General features: G+C 40.9%; 1 protein-coding gene across 5 annotated transcripts in view; it reads left to right on the top strand.

The window, feature by feature from the left end:
* The window catches only part of MCM9 (minichromosome maintenance 9 homologous recombination repair factor), an 86063-nt gene extending 78314 nt beyond the window's left edge, over positions 1-7749 (top strand). For all 5 annotated transcript variants that reach the window (XM_019740956.2, XM_019740957.2, XM_074333492.1 and 2 more), the window contains 2 exons: positions 1329-1514; positions 4770-7749. The gene's annotated coding sequence lies outside the window, so the exon portion shown is untranslated. The remainder of the gene's footprint in view (positions 1-1328; positions 1515-4769) is intronic.
* The last annotated feature ends 363 nt before the right edge of the window (positions 7750-8112 follow it).

Below are 8112 nucleotides of genomic sequence, written 5' to 3'. Positions count from 1 at the left end.
GAGTGTTGATGGGGACCTGCCTCATCACATGTACCGACGGCATCCTCCCAGGTGCAGAGACATCGAAGGAGAGCACCCCATTGTGAAGATAGGGGATGAAGGGACTGACTTGTACTGAGCATCTACTATGGTAGGCATTATAGTAGATACTTTATATAATCATGCATATATGTATAATATATATGAGATACAGATATTTTAACTGTTGCAGAAATTCTGTGAGAAAGGTGTCATAAACCCTGTTTTACAGGTGAAAACAGGATCAGAAGACTAATTTTTCAAGGTCACACAGCTAAGTCTGCAGTTCTGGCGCTTGCTCCAGAGAGAGGCAAGACAACCAACCGCTCAGTTCACCTGCTTCTGAAATTTCTCAGGTCTAAATATTTATTTGGCAGGCTCGTATTTTGTGTTAAAATGACATTGGAGATTTGATGCTTGGCATTTCTTCTGTACCCTTGCCTTGGCAAGACACAAACGATCTCATTTTTCTATAGTTAATGGGAATTGGCTTTAACTCACTGAGATTCTTTGTTTTTAATGGTTTAGAACAACACCAGATGTTATCTTAAAATGTGTATACCTTCTGTATATCAGGTCACCTCCCAAAAGAAATGTGAGTGTATCAGAACAAGGCCCAAGTTGTAAGGGTCACGGCTCATCCTTCATTCAGCCATAGTGCACTTCCAGAAAGACAGATGTGGGGCACCCCTCTCCCGATGGTCACAAGCCAGGGCACCAGTGCCAGGTTGAGGGCAGGTCCCTTTCCTCTGCAAGCAGACCTCGGCAGCTGCTCCATAGGCCACAGCAGGTGGATCCTCAATGCCTTGGCTTTGGTTTAGCTCCCAAGAAAATGCAGGAATCCCACAGGGCAGCTGTACTGAGCCACGCCAAGGGGGGCCATTTGCAACACGCTGGGTTCCGGGCACTGTCCACACAGAACACACAGTGCAGGATGGCCGGGTGCGGCCCTGATAAAGTTCCCTTTTTATTTTCCACCAAATATGCTCAAATGCTTTTTTTCAAAGAGAACTTTTCCTCATTAAAAAGTTTTCAGCCACTGGACCCTAGATAACCCTCCTGAAGGGGTTTTGTTTGTTCGTTTCCTGCACTTACTTGCCTGGAACAGCGATAGCTCCATGGAGTGAAGAATAGTAGGCCCTGGAAAGGGAATCTAGGTCAGCCTGTTCTTTCTGCTGCTGACACCACTAGGGGGCGTGAAGTGTCTCTGACAGAAGAGCTAACCGGGCTGGCAAGTGTAAATTGACCAGCAAAAGCTGGAGGCATGCCTGTGTTCAACTCATGATGAAAGCGTTTTTTTCCAAAACCAGTCTCATATGAGCACTTCCAGCAGACACACAATCCAGCTGAGAAGCAGGCCATCAGAACGGGGGAGGGCACCTCAGGAGGCATGCCATTTGATCATTATGGAAACACTGCTCCAACTTCTGAAGACTGAAAATGTGTACCTGAAGAGCGGGACTGCTACACGGCTTTGAAACCCTCTGAGCCATGAGGTCAGACTCCATTTTCTAGAAGCCTGTAATCTAAACGAATATGTGTTTAATAATGTGATTTCTTTGGGAGGTGGGGGCAGGCAGTCAGATTGTAAATCCACAAGGTCCTCAGGAGATTTTGTTAATCAAAGCTTTAAAAAATAATCCCAGAATCTCACACAAGCAATAGCCTGCGTTATTTTTTTAATTTGAGATATAATTGTCATATAACTGAGTAAGTTTGACGTGTACAAGGTATTGATTTGATACATTTATACATTGCAATATGACACCACCTCAGCATTGCTAACACCTCCATCATGTTGCATAATTCTATAGATATGTGTGTGTGTATACATATATATATATTGTGTGTGTGTGTATATATATATATATATATATATATATATATATATATGTTTTTTTCTTTTTGTGGTGAGAGCAATTAAGATTTAGTCTCTCAGCAACTTTTAAGTATATAACGGAGTATTAGCTATAATCCCCTTGCTGCACATAATATTCCTAGAACTTACAACTGGAAGTTTGTACCCTTTGACCAACATCTCCCCAATACCTCCACCCCCGGTAACCACCATTCTACTCTTTGTTTTTACCTGTTCAGCTTGCTTGTATAAGTGATATCGTTACAATGTTTGTCTTTCTCTGTCTGGCTTATCTCAGTTAGCATAATGTCCTCAAGTTTCATCTATGTTGTCAGTCATAAAAGTCAGGATTTCCTTCTTTCTCATTGTTGAATAATACTCCATATACAGAGGGTGCCAAAAAAATGTATACACATTTTAAGAAAAGAAAAAAGGTATTAAATTTTAATGCTGAATATATACCAATAACAAAAGATGAATACAAGTCAGGTGTATACATTTTTTTGGCACCCCCGGTATATGTGTGTACCACATCTTTATCTATTCATCTTAGGTTGTTTTCATGTCTTGGCTATTTTGAATAATGCTGCATTAAAGATGGGATTGCAGATATCTCTTCAAGATCCTGTTTTCATTTTCTTTAGATATAGTCCAAGAAGTGAGATTGCTGGTAGTTCTATCTTTAATATTTTGAGAAACCTCCATACTGTTTTCCATAGTGACTGCACCAATTTACATTCCCACCAACACTGAACAAGGGTTACCTTTTCTCTACATCCTATACGTGTTATTCCTTATATTTTTGATAATAGCCATTCGAACAGTTGTGAGGTGAGATCTCATTGTGGTTTGATTTGCATTTCCCTGATGATTAGTGATGTTGAGCAGCTTTTCATGTACCTGTTGGCCATTTGTGTTTTCTTTGGAAAAATGTCTATTCAGGTCCTCTGTCCGTTATTTTATCAATTGTTTGGGTTTTTATTTTTTTTGCTGTTGAGTTATGTGAATTCTTTATATGTTTTGATATTAATCCCTTATCAGATATATGATTCACACATATTTTCTCCCATTCTGTGAGTTGCCTTTTTGTTTTATTGATGATTTCCTTTTCTGTGAGGAACCTTTTTGGTTTGATGGAGTCCCACTTGTTTATTTCTCTTTTTGTTGCTTTTTCTTTTGGTGTCAAATCTAAAAAATCATTGCCAACACTGATGTCAAGGCTCTTACCTGCTATGTTTTCTTCTAGGAGTTTTACAGGAGATATGGGTGTGGCACTTGGAGCTTGGGAATGCCCCTGGGCCAGCTGGGGGGATCCTCAGGTGAGGTTTTCCCAGCATGTCATGAGTGGGCTTCTGGCTGGAGTCTAGAATCAGTCCTATGCTGCCGGATTGCTGACGTCGCTCCTCCCAACAGCTTGCATATTGGCAATCCATATTTTAGCATCCACACAGATGTGATGATGGAGAAAACATGGGACTGAGTGCCACACAGCTGCCATTCACTAGCTTTGTGCTGGCATAAGTACCTAATCTGAACATGAACACAATAGCACAGTACCTCCTGTGTAGCAGTGTTCAACACCAACAAGTATTTATTTATCAAGGACCTGCTATATGCCAGGCGCTGCGCTAAGCACTAGGCATCAGATAAATGATAAGATAGATGTGGTACCTGCCTTTTGCATGTGACATTCTGTCACCAGTAGGGACGTATCTAACGTGCCTGCACAGTGCTCGTCACAACACCTAATACGTGTTAGTTTTCTTCTCCTGTCCTTTCTCTCCTGTCCCATCCTCTTCAAAAACATGGATTGTGGGCCAGATCAAGATTTTCCCCGGCAAAGTGAATTTCTGGAGCACATGGCAGGATAATCTATTTTTTTATGGCTGGATAGTATTCCGTTGTGTGTGCTTGAGCACATTATGCTAAGTGAGATAAGTCAGACAGAGAAAGACAAACACTACATGATATCACTTATATGTGGAATCTTAAAAAAAGTCAAACTCCTGAAAAACAGGGAGTGAAATGGTGGTTACCAGGTGATGACAGGTGGGGAAGAATAAGATTGATGTTGTTTAAAGGTACAGACTTGCAATGAGTACTAAATAAGCTATAGAGATCGAATGCACAGTATAATGAATATAGACAACAATATTGTACTATAATTGTGTAATGTGAAGAATATCGCAACAACTATAATCACATTACAATATATAAATGTATCAAAGTAACACATTGTACCCCTTAGATTTATACAAGTTATATGTCGAATGCATTCAATAAAAATGTGGGTTTTGGAAACACAAAGGAGATTCTTTCATACTTTATTTTTTTATCTGCCTTTACTTAGCACTTACTGTTTGCCAACCTGTGCTAAGCCTGAGGGGTCTATAATGGATATTTGCTGTTATCAGGCCACCATTGCCTGAGCCACCCCCCTTATTTAAAGAATTCCTTGACCTTCTCTGACCAGGCTGAAAACATCAGCTACTCACCTTCTTAGTGTCTCTTACATTCAGAGTCTGGGCACCTTGACTAAGGTTTAACCAATCAGATGTGTGCACCCCAGTGTGATCTGGGAGCCAGAGAAGCCAGGAAGTAGGGAAGGTGGATGACCCACCAAGGGGGAGGGCTATGGCAGATGCTGAAATGACCTCTAGTTTCCAGGAACAGTGGGCAATGCCAGTGGGAAGGCAGTACATTCTGGACATCAAGTGGCCTGGCTTGGTGGTGTGCTTTTGAATGTGCCCCTGGCTTCTTTTAGTTTCCTTTTTTCACACCTATTTTCAAGCCCAACTTTCTGATCTTTCTACGGGTTCAGTGAGCTACCTAGCTCCTTTTAGAAAAATCCTTGTATATTTAAGTTGACACAAATGGATTTTGTTCGTTGCAGCTAAGAACCCCGATGGATACGGAAGAACAATTAAGACTGACCCCTGTCCCTTAGGAGCTCAGCACACAATGATTTCAGGGCAGTCTGTGTACTTGAGGAAAGACAGGATACTTTTGGAGCATCTACTAGCTGGACAATTAGATTCAGTAATGAACACACAGAACTTCTAGAAATGAGGAACTCAGTCTATTGGGAGAGACAGATGCATCAACAGATAATTGTATACCAATGCCATAAAAACAGTGCTACAGACGTGTGCAGGGAGTCCTGGACGCACCAAGGAGGAACTCACAACCAGCTCAGGGGAAGCAGGATGCTGATCAAAGAAGGCTTCGGAGAGGGGTGTGTGATGTTTGAGCCACGTCTTCAAAGAAGCGTAAAAGTAAGTCAGACAAAGGCAGAGAAGCATGGAGAAAAAGAAGGCATTCTCTGTAAGAGCAAAGGCCCAGCAGGGAGATTCAACGTGATGTGTGTGGAATTAAGCAGTTTGGCGTTGCTAGAACCACTGTGTTCCTGGGGAAGAATAAGAATGTTACCATGGTACATCTGAAGCTGAAGCTGAACAGTAATGAATGTCAACTACAATTTTATACATATATATAGTTACAAGAAGCGGAGTACAGCATTAGGAATAGAGACAGTGGAAATGTAATCGCTGTGTGCGATGTCAGAGGGGTAGTGGATGGGGGAGGGGGTTGTTACTGTGAGGGATATAAATGATAAATGTCTAACTATTACATTGGTTTGTGCACCTGAAACTAAAGAATGTTATCATGGACTGAGAGAGAGAGCTGTGCTTTGAGTATAGTATTTGAATGCAGAGGTAAGAATGGGGAGATCTGTTAGGAGGATGGGAGCTGGTATGGATCAGGGGTAAGGAAAAAGATCAGTGGTGCAGAGCAAAGGGCCCAGGAGAGGCTGGCAGCCATAATATGTTAGTGGAACTGGCCTGTGTGGGGCAACTTGCTCCAAAAATACTTCGCTACCAGTATATGGATAGCAATAAAGAGGGACATTGGTCCAGAATTGGAGTTTTGTTGTGAAAACAGAAGCAGGCATCTGAATTTGGAGCCCCTGACCTTGGACCAGGTTTGCTTAGGTAGAACTAGGCACCCATTTCTGCCTTTGGTTCAGATGGGGGAGAAGATAATGGAACTGGGGTGAGGAGGGTGGCAGGGTATGGTCTTCAGTGAAATCTGTCGCATGTGGCCCAAACCCATTTCACACCCTAATGCAAGAGTCATTATACAGTTTGAGTATAAAAGAAAATTGTGAATGTCATTTTAAAAATAATCATCTCAATTGACTACACTATGGGGATCAAGATGTTCTTCACATTTTTAGTTTATTGACACAGCATCCATGTCTTCTGTGGGGAAAATGTATAGGTCCTATAGTCTTTAAGCATTTTAAGGAAAAAGCTTGTAATAATTACAGACAACTCTCTATGTATAAAGCATCTATTTAATCTTCATTAAAAGCTCCCTGAGCATTATTATTAACCCATTTTACAGATAGGGAAAACAAAGGGCAGAGAACTTAAGAGACTTCCCCAAGGTCACATAGCTGACAAGTGGAAAAGCTGAAATCTGAAATCAGGTAGTCTGGCTCCAAGAGGTGGCACCTTTAACCACACACTCTACCACTTCTTGGAAACGTCACCTCTTCCTCACTATTATGGGCTGAATTTTGTCCTCTCAAAATTCATTTGTTGAAGTCCTGGCCCCTAATACTTCAGAATGTGACTGTATTTTGAGAAAATGTTTTTAAGGAGGTGATTACATTAAAATGAGTCTGTTAGGGTGGACCCTAATCCAGTCTGACTGGTGTCCTTACAAGAAGAGGAAATATGGACACAGACACGTACAGAGGGAAATGATGTGAAGACACAGAGAGAAGACCGCTATCTACAAGCCCAGGAGAGAGGCCTCAGAGAGACCAGCCCTGCCAAAAACTTCATCTTGAACTTCCAGCCTCCAGCACTGTGAAAAAATAAATTTCTGTTGTTTAAGCCACACAGTCTGTGATACTTTGCAATAGCAGCCTTAGCAAACTAATACCCTCAAAGACCATCAGTTAAGAAAGAGCAAAAAAGGGGGGAAGCGAAAAACAAATTAACCTCTTAAGAGAATTCTCCTCCTCATTTAAAATACAAAATATGTGTATTTCATTAGATAAGGGAATCTTAATAGGATCATGTTTTAAAAGAATTAATCTGGAATTCAGTTGTATACTGGGAATAAAATAAAGCAGAAACAGTCTCCATTTATATTGAAGTAGTCTCATAGACAGGAAAGGATAGCTTAATTAAGGCCAAAATGTGTTTGTTAATTAGCTGTCATCCTCTCCAGTGAGCCTACCAAGGGATGTCATAAACAATTAGAGAGCATGGATTTATTGATGGAAAGATGAGGTAAGCTGAGCATTAAGTGCACTGTGTTTCCTTAGAGGGCGGCGGTATTTTCATTAATAATGAATTCTGTCTTTCCTCATGTCTTCTGAGTTTCCCACAATACTGGAGTTATTGACGTGAAACATGAGACCTTCCAGTAATTATAAGCAATTGAGAGATTCTTAGAAAGTGTGATAGCCTATTCCAGGGGAAAAATAATTTCCAGCATACTATCTTTTTCTCTAATGAATTTCAGCTCCGTGTATCTAGTGCTGACTACTTGCAAGGTGGTTTGGTGTGTCTTTGCGGGATTCATCATGTTTAGGATTCCAGAAGCACTCAGAGCCTGAGGCCCTCAGGAGGTCTATTTTCTGACAATGTAAGAGAAATAAATTAGGGAGCCTCCCAGTCACAGGAGTGAGTCATTTTAAGATTGAAAAGCATTGTTTGTAGATTTGAAAAAATTCAAACTTTGACTAGATTATCCCATTTTTAGCTCCTGTCCCATGCTTTATAGAACCATGTGTTCCATATTTGAAAAAAATTGAAAATCAAGCAGTTTAATTAAATGTTTCATTTTTACAGAAATTATTGTCTCGTTTTTCTATACCCGAGAGTCTCGGTTCTCCTTTTCCCGACGTATTTTCTACTAGCCTTCAAGGGCACCAACGTTCTGTGTAACTAATACAGCATCAACATGATGTGCGTCCCCAGAAAACTCCATCTTGGGTTAGGGAAATGGTCGAGAACAATTTTTTTTCTCAAGGGCACTCACCTTTGAAAGTGAAATCAATTGAAATACCTGCACTTGACTCAGAGTTGGGGGAGAGAAGGAATTTTACAATTCTCAGAGACAATATACATCGGTTGGCACTCAATCTAACTTTGAATAAATGAATGGGAAGAAAAGTAGAGGAAAGAGTGGGTAATAAAGAGGCAAAAACAGGAGAC

This window comes from Rhinolophus sinicus, linkage group LG05, assembly GCF_036562045.2.
Source record: "Rhinolophus sinicus isolate RSC01 linkage group LG05, ASM3656204v1, whole genome shotgun sequence".
NCBI classification, from domain to species: Eukaryota; Metazoa; Chordata; class Mammalia; order Chiroptera; family Rhinolophidae; genus Rhinolophus; species Rhinolophus sinicus.
Note: the sequence above shows the minus strand (reverse complement) of the source record. Positions and strands in the feature narration are given on the sequence as shown.